This window comes from Mobula hypostoma, chromosome 9 (genome assembly GCF_963921235.1).
Source record: "Mobula hypostoma chromosome 9, sMobHyp1.1, whole genome shotgun sequence".
NCBI lineage: Eukaryota > Metazoa > Chordata > Chondrichthyes > Myliobatiformes > Myliobatidae > Mobula > Mobula hypostoma.
In genome coordinates this window covers 24,581,599-24,603,733 of record NC_086105.1, presented here as the reverse complement: position 1 = coordinate 24,603,733, position 22,135 = coordinate 24,581,599, and the positions used below count along the sequence as shown (strand labels likewise).

The window sequence follows — 22,135 nt, the reverse complement described above, 5'->3', positions numbered from 1 at the left end:
TGTTATGGAGATTGATGAAAATGGCTTTAACCTGCCGACTCAAATTGATTACACTCTAAATTTTGATTTGAAGGATGTTAATTCAAGATTTGAGCACTCTGGAGTGCTGCATTGTTAGAAGTACCGCCAGTTTGATAAAATCCTAAACCAAGACTGGTTCCTTAAGGTTGTCATTGGCAGAGGAGGTAGTGAAGATGACCTCCCACTACCTATTAAATGCTCCCAATAACATACATCTCAAATAACCTCTGACAATCAGTCCATCCTTCAGATGAAACTTAGCTACTAAGCCCGGCAGAACTATTTCTACTGACAGGAGAAGAGCCAAAGGTGGGTTACTGGCACCTTAAAACTAGTTGTTTTGGGCAGATGGGACTCGTCAGCCATGGTTGGCAGCTCTTTTCGGAAAAGGAAAACTCTGAACCTAAACCTCCACTGTCTTGCTGCAATACCCACTCATGGGAAAGCTTTTGGGAATAAACCCCAAGGAAAAATCTGGAGCTCGAGTCCTTAAGGCCGTCCAAGGTTGAGCTCAGTGCTGAGTGGCAACTCCTGCAATGCTGCTGGTGCCAAACTCCGCCACTCCTTTGGATACGTCAGCTGCATGGAGAAGGGGAGCCTGCTGCATGGACAACAGCTTGCTCTCTGAATCACTTGCAGGGAAGACGGCAGAGCAGCAATAGCTGGAATTTCTGGAAGTAATTTGGAAGGCACAGGATATAGACATCCCAAAGAGGAAGAAGTATTCTAAAGGAAAGATGACACAGCCATGGCTAACAAGAGAAGTCAAAGCCGACATAAAAGCTAAAGAGAGGGCATATAATAGAGAAAAAAATTAGAGGGAAGTTAGAAGATTGGGAAGCTTTTAAAAATCAACAGAAAGCAACTAAAAAGTCATTAAGGTAAAGATGGAATAGGAAAGTAAGCAAGACAGTAATATTAAAGAGGATACCAAAAGTTTATTCAGATACATAAAGTATAAAGGAGAGGCAAGAGTGGATAAGCTGGAGAGATAGTAAAGGGGAACAATGAAATAATGGAAGAACTGAATAAGTATTTTGTGTCAGTCTTCACTGTGGAAGACATTAGTAGGTGTCAGGGGTCATGAAGTGTGTGAAGTTACCATAAATAGAGAGAAGGTTCTTGGGAAACTGAAAGGTCTGAAGGAAGATAAGTCACCTGAACCAGATGGTGTACACGCTAGGGTTCTGAAAGAGGTGGCTAAAGAGATCATGGAGGCATACGAAATGATCTTTTAAGAATCAGTAGATTCTGGAATGGTTCTGGAAGACTGAAAAATTGCAAATGTCACTCCACTCTTCAAGTAGGGAGAGATGCAGAAGAAAGGAAACTATAGGCCAGTTAGTCTGACCTCAGTGGTTGGGAAGATGTTAGAGTCGATTAGTAAAGTCTCAAGGTATTTGGAGGCACATGATAAAATAGGCCATAGACAGCATGGTTTCCCCAAGGGAATATCTTGCTTGACAAATCTGTTAGAATTCTTTGAAGAAATAATAAGCAGGATAGACAAAAGAGAATCAGTTAAGGTTAATGTTATGTACTTGGATTTTCAGAAGACCTTTGACAAGATGCCACACGTGAGATTGCTTAACAAGCTATGAGCCCATAGTATTACAGGTAAGATTCTAGCATGGATAACGCAGTGGCTTATTGGCAGGAGGCAAAGAGTGGGAATAAAGGGAGCCGTTTCGGTTTGGCTGCCGGTGACTAGTGGTGTTCCACAGGGGTCTGTGTTGGGACCGATCCTTTTTACATTATATATCAATGATTTGGATTATAGAATTGATGGCTTTGTTGCAAAGCTTGCAGATGATATGAGATAGGTGGAGGGCAAGGTAATTTTGAGGAAGTAGAGGGGCTACAGAAGGACTTAGACAGATTAGGAGAATGGGCAAAGAAATGGCAGATGGAATACAGTGTTGCGAACTGTATGGTCATGCACTTTGCTCGAAGAAATAAAAGGATAACTATTTTCTAAATGGAGAGAAAATCCAAAAGCCTGAGGCACAAGGGGACTTGGGGATACTCGTGCAGGATTCCCTAAAGGTTAATTTGCAGGTTTAGTCTGTGTTGAAGAAGTCAAATGTAATGCTAGCATTCTTTTCAAGAGGACTAGAGTATAAAAGCAAGGATGTAATGTTGAAACTTTATAAGGCACTGGTGAGGCCAAACCTGGAGTATTGTGATCAGTTTTGTGCCCTTATCTTAAAAATGATTTGCTGAAACTGGACGGAGTTCACAAATATGAAGAGCTTTTGATGGCTCTGGAGCTGTATTCACAAGAATTCAGAAGAATGATGGGTGACCTCATTGAAACCTATTGAATGTTGAATGGCCTCAATAGAGTTGATGTGGATAGGATGTTTCCTGTGGTGGGAGAGTCTAAGACCAGAGGACACAACTTCAGAATGGAGGGGCATCCTTTTAGAACAGAGATGAGGAGAAATTTCTTTAGCCAGAGAGTGGTGTATATGTGGAATTCTTTGCCACAGGCAGCTGTGGACCAAGTTTTTAAGAATATTTAAGGCAGAGGTTGATAGATTCTTTAGTCAGGACATGAAAGGATATGGGGGAGAAGATATATATCTTCTCCTGTATCTTATGGTTATACTGCCCTGGCTTGCATACTGGTTTGCATTTCATTTAAACAGCTACGACACGATATCCACGGTTGACCCAAACTAATGTACGGCCTCATAAACCAAGACCTTCCATTCCCTTATGTAGAGAAAATAGACCTCTCTGCAAGGGTGATAATTCCTGGACCTTGGTAGATAATTATCTTCAACAGATGATAAAGATTATTTGATCCTTATTTGGAAATGCACGGAGGACTGTGTGTCTTGCAAGACGATCCAGGTATTCCCTAACCAGAAACCTTGGATGAATGAGGTCAAGTCCCTTTTAAAGGCTAGAGCTGGGGTTTTTAGGTCCGGGGATACCAGTCGCTACACGGAATCCAAGCGTGCACTCCGGAAAGCCATTAAGGGCACCAAGATGCAATATTGAGCCAAGTTGGAAGCCCAGGCTAACCAAAGGGATGCCAGTAGACTATGGCAGGATCTAAATGAGATCACTGGGTGCAAAGAAAAGGCTGGAATATCAATAACTGTGGTGCTTCTCTTCCCAACGAACTTAACGTATTCTACGCAAGATTCGAACAGAAGAGGAGGGTCTCGCTTCCTCCCAATGAACCGGACCTGGTGGCATCGAGATTCATCGTCACTGAGGAGGATGTCAGAAGGGCCTTCCTGAAGATAAATCCAAGGAAGGCAATGGGCCCAGATGGCATCCCAGGATGGGTTCTCCAGGCCTGTGCAAGCGAGCTAGCTGGGGTGTTTGTTGACATCTTCAACTGCTCCTTGCTTCAGTCTAAGATCCCCTCGTGTTTTAAGAAGGCAATGATAATCCCGGTGCTGAAGAAGAGCAAAGTGGCATGCCTGAATGACTATCGACCTGTGGCTCTGATATCAATTGCTATGAAGTGCTTCGAGAGATTGGTTATGGCACACATCAACCACAGCCTACCGGTCAACCTCGACGCTTTGCAATTCGCCTACCGGAGCAACAGGTCAACAGCAGATGCCATCTCTCTGGCCCTACATTCCTCCTTAGAACACCTGGAGAATAAAGACACATACGTAAGGCTCCTTTTCATTGACTACAGCTCTGCCTTTAATACCATCATTCCAAATAAACTGATTCCTAAGCTCCGGAACCTGGGCCTTAGCACTCAGATCTGCAGCTGGATCTTCAGCTTCCTCACAGTCAGGACCCAGGCTGTAAAAACAGGGGACAAGCTCTCCTCTACAATCACTCTGAGCACCGGTGCCCCACAAGGCTGTGTACTCAGTCCCCTGCTGTACACCCATGATTGTGTAGCCAAGTTTCCATCAAACTCAATATATAAGTTTGCTGATGACACAATTGTAGGCCGTATCTCGGATAATGATGAGTTTGAGTACAGAGAGGAAATTAAAAACCTGGTGGCATGGTGCAAAGACAATAACCTATCGCTCAACGTCAGCAAGACAAAGGAATTGGTTGTTGACTTCAGAAGGAGTAGCGGACCGCACGACCCAATTTACATTGGTGGAACTGGTCAAAAGCTTTAAGTTCCTCGGGGTCAATATCACAAATGACCTGACTTGGTCCAACCAAGCAGAGTTCACTGCCAAGAAGGCCCACCAGCGCCTTTACTTCCTGAGAAAACTAAAGAAATTTGGCCTGTCCCCTAAAACCCTCCCTAATTTTTATAGATGCACCATTGAAAGTATTCTTCTAGGGTGCATCACAACCTGGTATGGAAGTTGTCCTGTCCAAGACTGAAAGAAGCTGCAGAAGATCGTGAACACGGCACAGCACATCACACCACACAAACCAATCTTCCGTCCGTGGACTCACTTTACACCGCACGCTGTCGGAGCAGTGCTGCCAGGATAATCAAGGACACGACCCACCCAGCCAACACACTTTTCGTCCCTCTTTCCTCCGGGAGAAGGCTCAGGAGTTTGAAGACTCGTACGGCCAGATTCGGGAACAGCTTCTTTCCAACTGTGATAAGACTGCTGAACGGATCCTGACCCGGATCTGGGCCGTACCTTCCAAATATCCGGACCTGCCTCTCGGTTTTTTTGCACTACCTTACTTCCCATTTTCCTATTTTCTATTTATGATTTATAATTTAAATTTTTAATATTTACTAATTTTAACTATTTTTAATATGTAATATTTGTAATCCAGGGAGTGGGAGGTGCAGAATCAAATATCGCTGTGATGATTGCACGTTCTAGTGCCAATTGTTCGGCGACAATAAAGTATAAAGTATCATTATCACAGGGCTATTTCTGAGAACTTGTATGCAAAACCTTGACATCCACCCCACCCCATGCAATGGCAACAGTACTTCAAAATTTATTCTGACTATAAAATCCCCAGGAAGTCCTTTGGCATTAAAGACAAAGTATACAAAAAAAAGTTCTACTGCTAATGGTTAGTCCATCTTTAACAACATTCCTGTTTTCTAGGAGTGCTAGTCCCAGAACAGCTAGTCATCACAAGTGACCTGAGCAGTCACACTGCCTACAAAAGCTACAAATGCAGATTTCCATATACAATCCCGTCAAGGAAGCTCTGCAGTCAGAAATGATATGCAGCTTATAAATACACTAGCAGATTTGCAGCAGTTACTCAAAATATTAATAGACCAGTCATTCCAGAGGAGCTTATGTAATAAAGGGCTTGTACTGTATCACCTTTCACTGAATAGCATTTTATTAAAATCTTGCAGAACAATTGTGTTAAATTTAATGTATTATTTTATATCACATTACTCTGCCTTTTCACAAAGCAGAACAAAGTTAGAGTTTTCAATAATTCAGTCAAATTCACCTGATACTAAAACATGTCAGATAATTAAAAGAAATAATTGAGTGCTAATTGCAGTTTTAATCACATTGTTAAGCAACAGAAAGCATTTTGTCTTTGAATTAAATAGACCAATGAAAATCACTTTACTTTCTTCAATGGTCCCACAAAGAAATGGCAAGGTATCAGATAAATGGTCTCCAGGGACTTGCAACAGGCGAAGTGGCCTGAAACAACATGCCTGAAAGGCCTCCAGGGAAAAGTGGCAAGCCAGATTTGGCCTTCAGAGCCCTGTAAAATTTCTCTTTGAAAATCATTATTCTCTTCAATCACAAATGATTTGTTAGTTTGCAGGTTGTGAGTGGAAGGGTCCATGTCAAACTAGCTATGGGGGAAGCAGATGGGAATTTGCAACAAAATACCAGTGAGCAATTCTTTGACAATGTGGCAGATGAGCCAAAATGAAACTGGCAGTGAAATATGACAAACCGTAGTATCCTTGCAAGTAAGTCTCCATAAAACAACTTTTATACATTTTTTCCAGGTATACAATTAACTCTCTAATTTGTGACTGTGTTGATTATGAATAATTCACAGATCTAGAAATTATGTACTTGCAATACCAAAGCATAACAACCAAGAAAGCTACAGAACCAAGAGAAAACAAAGGAACCAGATGTTGTGTATTTGCAACCAATCTTAGTAATTACTTAGATAGTGCATATATCATGATTTGACGTTTCATGCTCTGAATGTGTCTTCATTTCTCATTCTCACTTCCATCTCACTCACATCACGTGTTGTTCTGTCCCAGAGTGATGACATCATCTCCATACTTGACAAGTGTCAAACTACATTAACTGACCTTTCCATTTCAACACATAACATCCCTTCTTTCCTGAGAAATGAATTTTAATATTTTAGAACACATTCAACTCACAAATTTAACCATTTCAATTCAACACATATTCTCTGATATGTATGACCATTACCAACACATTTTTTCTTTCAACTTCATGATAACTCTGGAACTGAAAACTTCAGTTTCAATTTACAACAGTTTTCATTGTTTCAAACCCCACAACATAGCTTTACTTCAATGTAAAATTCAAGAAAATTAAACTTCAGAGTTTATTTTCCGACCTGTTCAGGTATCTCTAATAGTTATTCTTTGCTTTCAATATCTGGTAATGGCTTTTGCTTACTGCGAACGCGAGCTTTTTCATAACTGTCCAACATATTGTCCTCCTGTCCTGGTATCTCATTGTCAATCCTTGAATTTCCTCCTGCTTGTCAAAAGTCTCTCTTGTGTTGAGCTTTCTACATGTGTCATGTTTCTTGCATACTGCACTCCAGTTGGAGATTCAACTACCACTTGAATTCCTGTTTTTCTCACCACCCCATGTAGTGTTGTGTTGAATGGTGTGGTGAATTTGTCCACTTTTTCTTGCTGGATAAGCTCAGTGTCCCCAACTTTTACAGTACTCTCTTCTGCTCATCTGTGATAATCTGCACACAGCTTGCACTTTCCTTTTCATTCTGCGTCCCGTGCTCATACTTCCAATTCTGTAGCATGCGCCTCTTTGATGTCTGGTAACCTCCTCCTCACTCTGTAGTTGTAGAGAAGTTCAGCAGGACTTTTCCCTGTAGTAACAAGTTCCACACATCTGTGCACAGTCACATCCTTTCTCAGTTCATGTTTCCAGTCAAGTCCTTCCGCTTAAACAATCCTAATCCTTTCCATCAGTGATGCATTTGGGCATTTCACTTCACCATTTGCCTGAACTTACTTTGGCTTTGTTTTCAGGTGTTCAATTCCATTACGCTCACAATATTCCTTGAACTGATCAGATCTGAATTGAGGTTCATAATCTTATTTGATAGACGTGTGCAGTCCATGTCTACTAAAAATGTTCTCCAGACTGTCAATAACTCTCTGCAGTTGTAGACATCAAAAAGTCATATTCATAAAATCAGCTGTAGTAATCAATTACTACTAGAATGGAATGGTTTGCTGATAATGGTCCAAACTAATCAATAGCTACCTCCTGCCATGGACCAACCGGTAACAGTATCAGTATTAATGGCTCTGGAGGGTCAGGTCTAGATACAGTTTTGAGTTGAATTGACTTTACTTCTTAGATCCTTCACATAGATGAGGAGTAAAAATATTTATTTTACATCTCTGTCTAAAGTGCGATGTGCAATCATAGCAATTTATAATAATTTATGATAATAGAATAGTCAATGTAATATAGAGTATACTCAAATCAGCATGAGTTCATCAGTCTGATGGCCTGGTGGAAGGAGCTGTCCCGGAGCCTGTTGGTTCTGGCTTTAATGCTGCGGTACCGTTTCCCGGATGGTAGCAGCAAGAATAGATTGTGGTTGGGGTGACTCGGGCCTCCAATGGTCCTACTGGCCCTTTTCACACTCCTATCCTTGTAAATGTCCTGAATCATGGAAAGTTCGCAACTACAGATGCGCTGGGCTGTCCACACCATTCTCTGCAGAGCCCTGTGATTAAGGGAGGTACAGTTCCCATACCAGGCAGTGATGCAGCCAGTCAGGATGCTCTCAATTATGCCCCTGTAGAAAGATTCTTGGGATTTGGGGGCCCATACCAAACTTCCTCAAATGTCTAAGGTGAAAGAGGCGCTGTTGTCCCTTTTTCACCACACAGATGGTGTGTACAGACCACGTGAGGTCCTCGGTGATGTGGATGCTGAAGAACTTAAAACTGCTTACCCTCTCAACCCGAGATCTATTGATATCAATAGGGGTTAGCACGTCTCCATTCCTCCTGTAATCCACAACCAGCTCCTTTGTTTTTGCAGCATTGAGGGAGAGGTTGTTTTCTTGACACCACTGTGTCAGAGATATGACTTCTTCCCTGTAGGCCACTTTGTTATTGTTTGAGATAAGGCCTATCAATGTAGTGTCGTCGGCAAATTTAATTAGCATATTAGAACTGTGGGTGGTGATACATTCATGGGTATACAGGGAGTAAAGGACAGGACTCAGTATGCAGCCCTGAGGAGCTCCTATATTGAGAGTCAGAGGGTTGGAGGTGAAGGAGCTCACTCTTGCAACCTGCTGGCGATCTGACAGAAAGTCCAGGATCCAGCTGCACAAGGCAAGGTCAAGGTCGAGGTCTCTGAGCTTCTTATTGAGTCTGGATGGAACTATGGTGTTACATGCTGAACTGCAGTCCAACAACAGCATTCTCACATAAGCATCCTTCTTCTCCAGATGTGTAAGGATGGTATTTAGAGCAGTGGCTATTGCGTCATCTCTCGACCAGTTGTATCGGTAGGCGAAGACATCAGTGGCAGGTTTTGCAGTATTTCGCAGCTGCTTTATCCATACCAGTCCACCAAACCTTGGTTCCGAGATGCTGTTTTGTACTAACGACTCCCAAGTGTCTTTCATGAGCTGGGGCAAATGCCTGTGTGTGCAAGTCTTTAGGTAACACAATCTGCGTCCCTCTGAGGATAAGATGACCCACTACACACAGTTCATTTGCATTGGGTGCATATGCCTTATAGTTCTCAGCTTCTATTCATGATGGCATTATGCATTTCCTGCAGCTCTGGATCTGTGGCTGACACTCTCTCCACCTCTCATTTTGTCAGGGTTTTAGGTACAGCTATGAACCTGACATATTCCTCAGAATCATGCTTGTGTTTCTCTTTTTGAGCATTCTCTCCCAGTAGCCTCAACAGTGGATTGCAATGTTCTGTTTTCCTGGCATGTGTATGACCCTCTGGTCATATGGTTGCAATCTCTTTCTTTCTTTTTAAATCTTTTTATTGAGTAAGTATACAAAAAAGGTAAGCCATATAAACATTAATACAATGTTAAAGTATAATAAAATTCCAAAAGATAACAATACCAAAAAGAAAATACTACAAACAATGTAATTTAAGCATAAGAAACCAAAATAACATAATAGTATACTAGATTTTATATATATCAATGGAAAAAAAGAAAAAAAACCCCCAAAAAAAAACCCACCGTGCAACTAACTAAAAGCAAAGCAAAGCAATGGGCTAACTTGAAACCAAACAGAGTTAAACTTAAAATCACGTCCTCAATCCCGACCTCCATTAAAACAGTGAAAAAAAAACAAGAAGGGTAAATATTACATTAAATGAAAATATCGAATAAAAGGTCCCCAAATCTGTTCAAATTTAAATGAAGAATCATAAAGGTTACTTCTAATTTTCTCCAGATTCAAACATAAAATCGTCTGAGAAAACCAAAAAAAGGTAGTTGGAGCATTAAGCTCTTTCCAATGTTGTAAAATACATCTTTTCGCCATTAAAGTAAGAAATGCAATCATTCTACGGGCTGAAGGGGAAAGATTACTAGAAATTTTAGGTAGTCCAAAGATAGCAGTAATAGGGTGAGGAGAGATATCTATATTTAATACCTTAGAAATAATATTAAAAATATCTCTCCAAAAAGTTTCCAAAGTAGGGCAAGACCAAAACATATGAGTTAAAGAGGCTATCTGCCCCGAACATCTATCACAGAAAGGATTAATATGCGAGTAAAAACGCGCTAACTTATCTTTGGACATATGTGCTCTATGCACCACTTTAAATTGAATTAGGGAATGTTTAGCACAAATAGAGGAAGTATTAACTAATTGTAAAATCTGCCCCCAATCATCCACAGAAATGGTAAGCCCCAATTCCTGTTCCCAATCTACCCTAATCTTATCAAATGGAGCTTTCCTGAGTTTCATAATAATATTATAAATCATAGCTGATGCACCTTTCTGACATGGATTAAGGTTAATTATCGAATCTAAAATATATATAGGAGGAAGCATTGGAAAGGAAGGAAGTATAGTACTTAGAAAATTTCTAACTTGTAAATATCTAAAAAAATGTATTCTTGATAGGTTATATTTATTAGATAATTGTTCAAAAGACATAAGGGAACCATCTAAAAATAAATCCAAAAACCGTAAAATACCCTTAGTCTTCCAAGTTTGAAAAGCGCGATCCGTAAAAGAGGGAGGAAAAAATATGTTACCTAAAATAGGAATCGCTAACCCGAATTGATTAAGATCAAAAAATTTTCTGAATTGAAACCAAATACGCAAAGCATATTTAACGATCGGGTTAGAGACCTGCTTAAGGCGTTTCGAATCAAAAGGAAGAGATGAACCTAAAATAGAACCAAGTGTATAACCCTGAACAGATTGTAATTCCAATGCTACCCATTTAGGAATAGATAGTATATCCCGGTCAAGTAACCAAAATTTCATATGTCGAATATTAATAGCCCAATAATAAAATCTAAAGTTAGGTAATGCTAAACCTCCATCTCTCTTAGCTTTCTGTAAATGTATTTTACCCAGTCTCGGATTCTTATTCTGCCAAATAAATGAAGAAATTTTAGAGTCGACTTTATCAAAAAAAGATTTAGGAACGAAAATTGGTAATGCCTGAAACACATATAAAAATTTTGGCAAAAAAAACATCTTAACTGCATTAATACGACCAATCAAAGTTAAATATAAAGGAAACCATTTAGATGAAAGTTGAGTAATATGGTCTATTAATGGTAAAAAGTTAGTCTTAAATAAATCTTTATGTTTACAAGTAATTTTAATCCCAAGATATGAAAGGTAATTATTAATCAATTTAAATGGAAATTTATAATATAAGGGAAGATGTTTATTAATCGGAAAAAGTTCACTCTTACTAAGATTTAATTTATAACCTGAGAAAAGACCAAATTGTGCTAATAACTCTAAAACAGCAGGAATAGATCTCTCAGGATTAGAAATATATAAAAGTAAATCATCAGCATAGAGTGATAATTTATGGGACTTTAATCCCCGAGTTATCCCAGTAATATTTGAAGATTCTCGAATAGCAATTGCAAGAGGTTCTAATGCAATATCAACTAATAGGGGACTAAGAGGACAGCCTTGTCGAGTACCACGAAAGAGAGGAAAAAAAGGTGAGTTTAAAGAGTTAGTACGAACCGAGGCTACAGGGGAGTGATATAACAGTTTAATCCAGGATATAAATTTCAGGCTAAAATTAAACATTTCAAGCACCTTAAATAAATAAGGCCATTCTACTCTATCAAAAGCTTTCTCGGCATCTAAAGAAATAACACACTCAGGAACATTTTGTGAGGGAGTATAAACGATATTTAACAATGTACGAATATTATAAAAAGAGTAACGACCTTTAATAAAACCCGTTTGGTCTTCCGAAATAATAGAAGGAAGTACTTTTTCTAGTCTATTTGCTAATAACTTAGAAAAAACTTTAGAATCAACATTTAATAAAGATATTGGTCTATAAGATGCACATTGAGCAGGGTCTTTATCCTTCTTTAGTATTAAAGAAATTGATGCTCTATTAAAAGATTCCGGAAGTTTACCAAGTTTCAAAGAAGCCTCAAAAACCTTATAGAGCCAAGGAATCAATAAAGAAGCAAAACATTTATAAAATTCAACGGTAAACCCATCAGGGCCAGGAGCTTTCCCCAGATTCATAGAAAAAATAACATTCTTAATCTCATCCATTGTAATGGAAGTATCTAATAAAGAAGACATATCCTGTGAAATCTGAGGAAAGTCTAACTTATCTAAAAAATCATTCATATATTTAGAATCTCGAGGAGACTCTGATTGATATAAAGAAGAATAAAAATCACAAAAGGTTTGATTAATCCCCACATGATCCAATATCAATCGATCATTTTGGTTATAAATCTGATTGATTTGAGATTTAACATAATTAGATTTCAATTGATTAGCCAGCAGCTTGCCAATTTTATCACTGTGAACATAAAAATCACTTCTTGTTTTCTTTAATTGGTTTACAATCGAGGACGAGAGTAGTAAACTGTGTTCCATTTGAAGTTCAGTTCTTTGTTTGTATAGCTCCTCAGAAGGAGCCATAACATATTTCTTATCAATTTCTTTAATCTTGTCCACAATTGCCATCTCCTCCTGCTTGTGTTTCTTCCTCAAAGCAACGGAATACGAAATAATCTGACCCCGAATATAGGCTTTAAAAGTGTCCCAAAGAGTGTTAACCGAAATATCTTCTGTATGGTTAATTATAAAAAAAAGCTCAATCTGTTCATTCATAAAATTAACAAAGTCCGAGTCCTGAAGCAACAGCGAATTAAAACGCCATTGTCTATTGTTTGGTATATTGGCCATAATTTTAATAGAAAGCTTAAGTGGAGCATGATCCGAAATGGTTATAGAATCATAATCACATTTAATCACTGAAGGAATGAGACGAGAATCAATAAAAAAATAATCAATTCTTGAATAGGAATGATGAACATGTGAAAAAAAGGAAAAATCTTTTTCCTGAGGATGCAGAAAACGCCAAATATCCGTCGACCCAGAATCAGAAAGGAAAAAATTAATCAAATTTGCAGATTTATTAGGTAAAGTCCGTAAAGGAGCCGAACGGTCCAAAGCTGGAGATAAACAGGTATTAAGATCTCCGCCCCAAATCAATGAAAACTCGTTCAAATTCGGAAACTGATCAAACAATGATTTATAAAATTCCGGACAATCCATATTAGGAGCATAAACATTAACCAAAACTACTTTTTTATTAAATAGTAAACCACTAACCAATAAAAATCTACCATTCGGATCAGAGATAATATCCTGTTGTATAAAAGTAACTGAGGAATCTATAAAAATAGAGACGCCTCGAATCTTAGCATTGGAGTTCGAATGAAATTGTTGTCCCTTCCAGAATTTGAAAAAACGTAGTCTGTCCCCCCTCCGTACATGGGTCTCTTGTAAAAATAAAATTTGTGCTTTAAGTCTCCGGAACACTTTAAAAACTTTTTTTCTTTTAATAGGATGATTAAGACCATTAGTATTCCAGGAGACAAAATTAATAATAGACTCCATAAATCCTAAAGTCAACCCACAACAAGGAGGATTGACAATAGGCGCGACCCACAAACCCGGAGAGGAAACAGAACATACAAAAGATACCGGGGAAAAGGACGCAACCAGTACTTCAATAATGTATATAGCCCAAAGAAAAACAAACTAAAACGTGAAGCCCCTCCCGCCACCCCCCAGCCCAAGACCCCAAGGCAAAATCTAAAGCAGACCCGCCAGAAAGAAGCAAGCGCTAAAACTACCCCCATGACTTCCGGTATACGCTCCCTAAAAAAAAGGTATAAATATGAAAAGGATCAGCTAATTGTAAAACAGTAAAAAAATAAGTAAAAAAAAGTTAGCTCAATTAGAATACACACAGAACAGAACAAAAGCCGGAAAATATATATTAAAAAAAAACCACAATAAACCTCAAACTCATGAATAGACACAGCAACAAAAAAAATAGGATTATTAACATAAAGTGATTATAAAAAGCAAAACAGAATAAAATTTAAACAAAAACTACAAAATTTAAGGCCGCACAGGAAATACGTAAGATGACAAAAGGGAAGTAACCACCCAGAATCCCCTGGGAAAAGAAAGAAATGACGCAGTTAAAAAGAAAGTTTAGTAGCCATATTAAGAAATCGAAAGTAAACTTTTCTGCCCAAATAGGGCACAGAAAAGTTAAAACCAACCAATTCACAGCCTCCGATCGACGGAGAAAATTAAAAAGAAAGCAATTAAGATGTTGGAGATGAAAGTTGATCCAGATAACTCTGGGCATCCGATGGAGAATCAAAAAAACGAAGGGCTCCATCTGACATGCGAATCCTTAGACGTGCAGGGTACAGCAGCGCTGGTCTTAAATCCCTCTTATAGAATTCCGACATCACGGATCTGTAACGGACCCGTTGGTCCCAGATTGGTTTACTGAAATCTTCCACGAATCGGAACTTAAGATCCGAAAAATCAATGAAACCTTTAGATCGAGCGAATCGAAACAGTCTCTCCTTGTCTTGAAAGTAATGAAAACGTAAGATAACATGCCTAGGTCTATCTGACCTAGACGAGTATAATGGAATTCTGTGAACACGATCCAGTAGCGGTGGTTGGTCAGGAAATACAGTAGGGAATGCATCTTTTAAAAGTTGGGAGAAATATTTCATGGGGTTGTTACCTTCAGTGGCTTCCCTCACGCCAATCATTCGTAAATTCTGCCGTCGCATTCTAGATTCCAAGTCAGAGTTTTTAAAAGTCAAAAAGTCAAGTTTCTTCTTCATTACATTAATTGTTTCTTCGATTTTCCCCATCTTAAGCTCACTTTGTTGCGCGAATTTTTGAAGATCAGATATAGCCGACTGATGTTCCGCAATACATGTTTGCATCTTATCAATTAAATCGGCAATTTTCTGGAAATTAGTTGAGATTTCCGTATGAATCAGGTCTTTAACAGGGCCTGCAATTTCCGTACGAATCATCTCCCTAACAGAGGTTGAAATTTCCCTCTGAATTAACTCCGCTATCGCTTTCAAAGTCACCGGTGATTCAGTCGGAGGGAGATCCGTAGCTTTCGGTTTAACCGGAGGTTTACCATCCTTGCCGTCTTTCTCGTTCTTAGACATAGCAGATCTAAGTTCCATCCAGTTGTCGGAGAATTCAGTTTAATTCAAAGTATTGTAAGAGTTGATGCCTTAATGGTTAATTAAAGTATAGCTGACCATAGAGAAAAAAAACTCAGAGGTAATGGAGCGAGTCAAGAACGCGACTTCACTCCATGAGCGCTACCGGAAGTCCCTGCAATCTCAAAATCCACCGCTCTATGCGTGTGCATGGTTTAGATCTTGGGCTGTAAATCATCTCCAAAGGTTTGTGATCTGTGATCAGGTCAAATTTTCTCCCCCTACAATTAAGGACGAAGTCTTTCACGGGGCCATACTAGCGCTAATGCTTCTTGCTCTGTTTGTGAGTATTTTCACTCACAGTCTGTGAGACTACAGCTCACAGAGCAGACAGGTACCATTTCTTCATTTTGTTTTTGTATGAGTGCTGCCCCTAGTCCAATTGGGCTGGCATCTGCTATTACTTCAGTTGGCACATCTTCATCAAAATACGTCAATGTACTCGGTCTTGCTAGCTCCTCTTTTAGGGCTTTGAACGCTTGTTTCTGTTCTTTTCCAAACTTGAACTGGGTGTCCTTCCTGGTCAATCATCTCAATGGTTCTGACAAAGTTGCAAACAGTGGTAGGATTCTGCTGCTGTAGCCAACAAGACTGAGGAAACTCCTCACTTCTGTGGTGTTTTGTGGTTCACGAGCCTACATTACTGCTTGCACTCTCTCCTCAGTTGGTCAGATGCCTTTCTGTGACAAGAGAATTCCCACGAAAACTAGTCTGTCCATGTTGACCTGACATTTCTCCCGGTTTGGTGTCAGCCCACACTCTGAGTCTCTTTAAGACAGCATGCAGTCTCTCATTATGCAGTTGTTGGTTAGGCGCATGTACAACCAACATCAACTGAGATGTTCTCAACTCCTTCAATTCCAGCTAGTGCATTTGCTGTCTCATGCTGGTACTGCTCACTGGCTGATGACACTCCAAATATCAGTCTTTTGTACCTAAACACCCCATTATGCACAGCAAATATAGTTATCTCTCTAGATTCAGTAATTAGTTCTAGGTGGTGATTGGCCCATTTCAAGTCTAGTTTACTAAATACCACAGCTCTGTTCACAGCTGTCTAGTCTGTTCTGTTTCCAATACTTCTTTCACATTCAAACACCCCCTCAACCTCCAGTGATGTGCCAGATGAATATGAGTACAGCTTTCTCTTCTGCAAAGGAATATATGAATGGCACTTTATCTTCTCTGACTGAAGTTTTTCCCACACATTTTCATCCAGTATATTGCTTCTAGCTCCTGAATCTACTAGCATGCACAGATTTACATCCCCTACACAAAAAGTATTTTTTTCAGATGACTGTCTCATTAACAACAAATGCAAATTCCTTCTCTTTATCCTCAACATTGTCAACTTTTTGTATCTTTAATCCTTTTGTCAGGCACATTTTTGCAAAGTGGTCCTTTCCGGTGCACTTTCTGCACATCCGTCCATGAGCTGGGCACTTCGGGTATCTAGCCGGGTGACCTGTGTTTCCAGATCTGTAGCATTTCCTTTCACTTGTATTAGTTGACTTTCTTTTTCCCTTCTGTCTTTTTACCATGTGTTGTGTTCTCATGATGTGAAACACGGCATTTAGTTTCCGGAGTGACATGGCTGATAAGTGTTCCTCTACTTTTTCATATTGTGCTGCTATTTCCAGTCTGTGGAAAAGCACTAGGCCCTGCATATTCTCCAATAGTTTTCTTCGCACATAGACTGAATTACATTTTCCACAGCATGGCATCCCTGATTTGGTTGTCTGTGACAATTCGAAAATCACAGTCTTTTGCTGCCCGCCGAAGGCAAGTGGAGAATTACTGAACCTTCTCACTTTGTTTTTGGGCAAACTGATGGAAATGCTGCCAGGCAAACATAGTGTTGACCTGGGGAACAAAGTAAGCATTTAGCAGATCTACTGCTACCGCGTCTTCTGTGACTTGTCCCATGGTCAGATTGACAATATATCCCACACATTTGATCCTGCAAGGTGCAAAAGTAGTACTCTCCTTCTTTGTTTCGTATTATCTGCTGCATTTCATCCATGGTCCTTTACTGTTAGCATAAAGTTCAAATGAGTTGAGCCACTTCGTCCATCTCAGATCTAGCGTAGCTAGCTCCGTAAAACATTGGAAGTGTTGGATCCTAGATTTCTCCATTCGCATCAACTAACATTAAACTTACTTTCAAAGTCCATATCCTCATTGCCACTCTTGTGTATTTGCAACCTATCCTAGTACTTAATTAGATAGTGCATATATTATGACTTGATGTTTCATGCTCTGAACTTAGCTTTCATTCTCATTCTCACTTTCATGCTCTCTCACATCACGTGTCGTTCTATCCCAGACTGGTGACATGACCACCGTAGTTGACGAGCTTATCATTTCAACACATGACACCAGAGATCAGCAGTCTTATCCAATTAAAATTTGTTTTGCAAAATTATAAATGTGAGCATGTCCATTCTGCAGGTGTATGACTGATTTGTGTAGTGTGTGTGTTTCAAGGCACAGAATTAGCAGAACAACATTCTGATAACAAATAAGTATGCAAACGAAAATCAATAGCAAGGGGCAGGAAATCATTATCCACCTTATTAAATGACACTTGCTATGGAATGGGTCATAAGTTGTATTAAGATTAGTTTCTAACTAGTAATCAAGAATATCAGAACATGTAAATACTACTGTAGTCACAATTAATGACTTAAAACAAAACGATTAACAAAACTTCATGTTGTCTAAAACTGTTTGAAATAATATGTGCAGGAAACATTGCACATAACATATTGAGTTTTGGCGTTATAAAGTTAACAGCATGGAAGCACCTTTCGGCTCAACCTGTCCACGGCAACAAGATGCCTGTCTGAACTAGTCCCATCTGATTGCATTTGGCCTACATCCTTCTATTGGCACCCTTTCTCATTACCGAACAGTGATAATGCAGATGTTTCCATGCTATTGATCTTTAAGGTGTGTGGAAGGATTCAACAAAACTTTCACAAATCTACATACAATTACATTAAATCTACTACGAATATGCTACGAACACAGAGCAGTTTGATTTACTTTAATGCACACTATATAGTTTTATCATTGGTAAAACAATGGTGTTGAAATAGAAGTATTGAGATAATAGGATACATTTTTGTTAACAATGATGAATATTGAACAACAATAAATTCATGTGTGTAAATTTAAATGTCTTTGATACTTATGATGTCAGCATCTTAATACAACCATTTACTCATTAATCTGTGAACATTTTCCCCACAGGCAGTTAATCAATTTAACTGCCTCTTTTAACTAAAGCTACTGAGAACATATGAAAGAAACTTAAATTATTTCCCTGATTCAATAGCTGCATTTAAAACCACTCTTGAAAATAGTTAAAATAAATTTTCTGCTTCCTGCTATAATTTTTCACATTTTATTACTTTGTTTATCAAGCAACTTTCTGGTTCACTGCATTCATCAACAATCTTGACTTTCTATTCACTCATGTGAATGAAAATTGCTTTTAAGCCAAAGCAGTTGACCCAAATCACTATTCCCAAGAGATGGTACTGAATATAAACTAAATTCGTAACAATAGTTTCCAAGGCAGAAAGGAGTGATGAGACAAAGAGAGAGAGAGAGAGAAAGAATCAATATAGAGAAGATAAAAGAAGGTTCAATCATTAGGAATAGATTAAAAATTTGATTCCCAGTTATGAAACTTATAACTTACATTGAAGCATAGAGGCAACTAAGGTCAAATAATGCAGCTGCTGAAAATCTGAAATAAAAACAGGGAATATTTGAGCTTCTCAGCAGGTCAAATAGCCTTGGTGAAAGAGGCACAGAGTTAACTCTTCAGGTCAATGACCATTGATTTTCTGTTTGCTGACTGAAGAAGCAGATTAATTTATTTTATGAAAATCCTGTAATTTCTATCACAGACAATATAAAAAGAGTATCAATGTATACCACACAACACGTGAACACGGTGCTATCAATGACAAGGTCATACTGAATGAATACCTGAAAATGCTGAATGATACATCAGAGCAGATCTCATCATTTTTTGATTACAACTTTGCTGAAACTACTGTTTAAAATGTCACAGTGAAGCCACGCAAGAATAATGATTACCAACCATTGATGCATTTTAGCACTATGCTTAAAAATCCAACCTGCTACATGGTTCTAGACAACAATTTCCAAAGCTTACTTGTCAATCTCAATGCTATGTAATATTATATGTAATCTTCTTATGATTAGAGTCACGGGGACAAAGCTGGAAACTGGCCCTTTAGTCTGTCAAATTTGCTCCACCCAGCAACCACCTTTCACACTAATCACATATTAATCAGTATTTAATTTTTATCCCAACATTGTCATCAATTTAACCCCTCATTACCACCCACCATATTCTACCACTTATCTACTCAGCAGGGGCAAGTTATAATCATCAATTAACTTCACAACTCACATTTTCCAGGAATGTAGGAGAAAACTGATGAATCCGGAGTAAACCACATGGTAGCAGGAAGTACCTCCAAACTTCACACATCCAGCACTGGAGATCAGGATTGAACTGAGGTCTCCGGGACTGTAAGGCAGAAGTTCTACAAGCTGAACCATTGTGCTTCCTAATTCTCAAGGGAGAGTCACTATTAGACACTTTTCATTGTAAACTTCTAAATATATCTCTTTTCAATTACTCTCACTGCAATCTGAAGCATGCAATTTCCCTTTAAGCAATGTTCTTTTAAATCAACTTTATGAACTACAGATTTCACGATGTTCTGAGGGACTCAGCAAACTTAACCCTCAAGCAAACAGGTATAGCACGTATAAGCAGATGAAGGTTCACCACCATGGCGGTAAGTGAAGTGGATTGGGGGGGGGGGGGAATACTCCAAGCCAAGCTGAAATGCAGAGGGATGAGGCCTCCTCTACCTAGCATCTCATTAGCTAATGTGCAGTTGCTGGAGAACAAAATTGAAGACCCGAGGGCAAGATTACTATATTGAAGGGAGATGAGAAATTGTGGTGTTCTGTGTTTTACTGATACATGGCTTATTCACAGTATACCAGATACAGCGATACAGCTTCCCGATACACAGGATTTACCAAACTGCTGATTTGAAAAAAGCAAAAGATGGAGCTGTGTGCTTCATGATAATCTCTCTGTGGTGCTCCAATGTGACAGTTTTGACAAGCTCTTATTTCCCCAACCTTGAATACCTAATGATCAAATGCCGACCATTCTATTTACCAAGACGGTTCTCCTTCACGATTGGGACTGCAGTTTAAATACCACCATCAGCCGACTGTAATCAGGCACTTCAGATACTGCATGGTGCCATCACCAAACAAGAAACAGTTCACCCTGATGCATTTCAAATCATAGTCGGGGATTTCAATCAGGCTTCTTTAAAAAAATCTCAGCCCAATAATTATCAGCATATAACCTGTAGCACCAAAGGTCCCAACAGACTAGACACTATGATACTAAGATAAGGAATACAGGTGTCCCCCGCTTTTCGAACGTTCGCTTTACGAAACCTCGCTGTTATGAAAGACCTACATTAGTTACCTGTTTTCACTAACAGAAGGTGTTTTCACTGTTACGAAAAAAGCAGCGCGTGATAGAAGGCAGCGCACGCCCCGAGCAGCCAAGCTCCTCCCCCGGAACTGCATTCTAACCGGCATTGCTTAAACACGTGAGTGTGAGCAGCCGTTAGCAAGATGAGTTCTAAGGTATCGGAAAAGCCTAAAAGAGCTCGTAAGGGTTACACTTAGCATAAAACTAGACATAATTAAGCATTTCGATCGTGGTGAACGAAGAAAGGACAAAGTGAGTTTGGCTTGTGGACATGAGGAAATCTGCAGATGCTGGAATTTCAAGCAACACACATAAAAGTTGCTGGTGAATGCAGCAGGCCAGGCAGCATCTCTAGGAAGAGGTACAGTCAACGTTTCGGGCCGAAACCCTTCCTCAGGACTAACTGAAAGAAGAGCTAGCAAGAGATTTGAAAGTGGGAGGGGGAGATCCAAAATGATAGGAGAGGACTGGAGGGGGGGGCGGATGGAGCCAAGAGCTGGACAGTTGATTGGCAAAAGGGATATGAGAGGATCATGGGATAGGAGGCCTAGGGAGAAAGAAAAGTGGGAGTGGGGAAGCCTAGAGGATGGGCAAGGGGTATAGTGAGAGGGACAGAGGGACAAAAAGGAGAGAGAAAAAAAGAAAGTGTGTATATAAATAAATAACGGATGGGGTACGAGGGGGAGGTGGGGCATTAGCAGAAGTTTGAGAAGTCAATGTTCATGCCATCAGGTTGGAGGCTACCCAGACGGACTATAAGGTGTTGTTCCTCCAACCTGAGTGTGGCTTCATCTTTACGGTAGAGGAGGCCGTGGATAGACATATCAGAATGGGAATGGGATGTGGAATTAAAATGTGTGGCCACTGGGAGATCCTGTTTTCTCTGGCAGACAGAGCGTAGGTGTTCAGCGAAACGATCTCCCAGTCTGCGTCGGGTCTCGCCAATATATAGAAGGCCACATCGGGAGCACTGGACGCAGTATATCACCCCAGCTGACTCACAGGTAAAGTGTCGACTCACTGGAAGGACTGTCTGGGGCTCTGAATGGTAGTGAGGGAGGAAGTGTAAGGGCATGTGTAGCACTTGTTCCGCTTACAAGGATAAGTGCCAGGAGGGAGATCAGTGGGGAGGGATGGGGGAGACGAATGGACAGTGTAGGGTGCGATCCCTGCGGAAAGCGGGGGGGGGAAGGGAAAGATGTGCTTAGTGGTGGGATCCCGTTGGAGGTGGCGGAAGTTACAGAGAATTATATGTTGGGCCTGGAGGCGTAGTACGGGAGGACAAGGGGAACTCTATTCCTAGTGGGGTGGTAGGAGGATGGAGTGAGAGTAGGTGTGCGTGAAATGGGGGAGATGCGTTTGAGAGCAGAGTTGATGGTGAAGGAAGGGAAGCCCCTTTCTTTAAAAAAGGAGGACATCACTGATGTCTACTGTAAGCCTACTGACTCTCACAGCTATCTGGACTATTCCTCTTCTCACCCTGTCTCTTGCAAGAATGCCACCCCTTCTCACAATTCCTCTATCTCTGCCGCATCTGTTCTCAGGATGAGGCTTTTCATTCCAGGACGAAGGAATGAGCAAGGACAACAAAGA

General features: G+C 39.8%; 1 protein-coding gene across 8 annotated transcripts in view; it reads right to left on the bottom strand.

Annotated features, from left to right (window-relative positions):
- immp2l (inner mitochondrial membrane peptidase subunit 2) overlaps positions 1–22,135 on the bottom strand; it is a 561,843-nt gene that overhangs the window by 497,666 nt on the left and 42,042 nt on the right. The window lies entirely within an intron of this gene.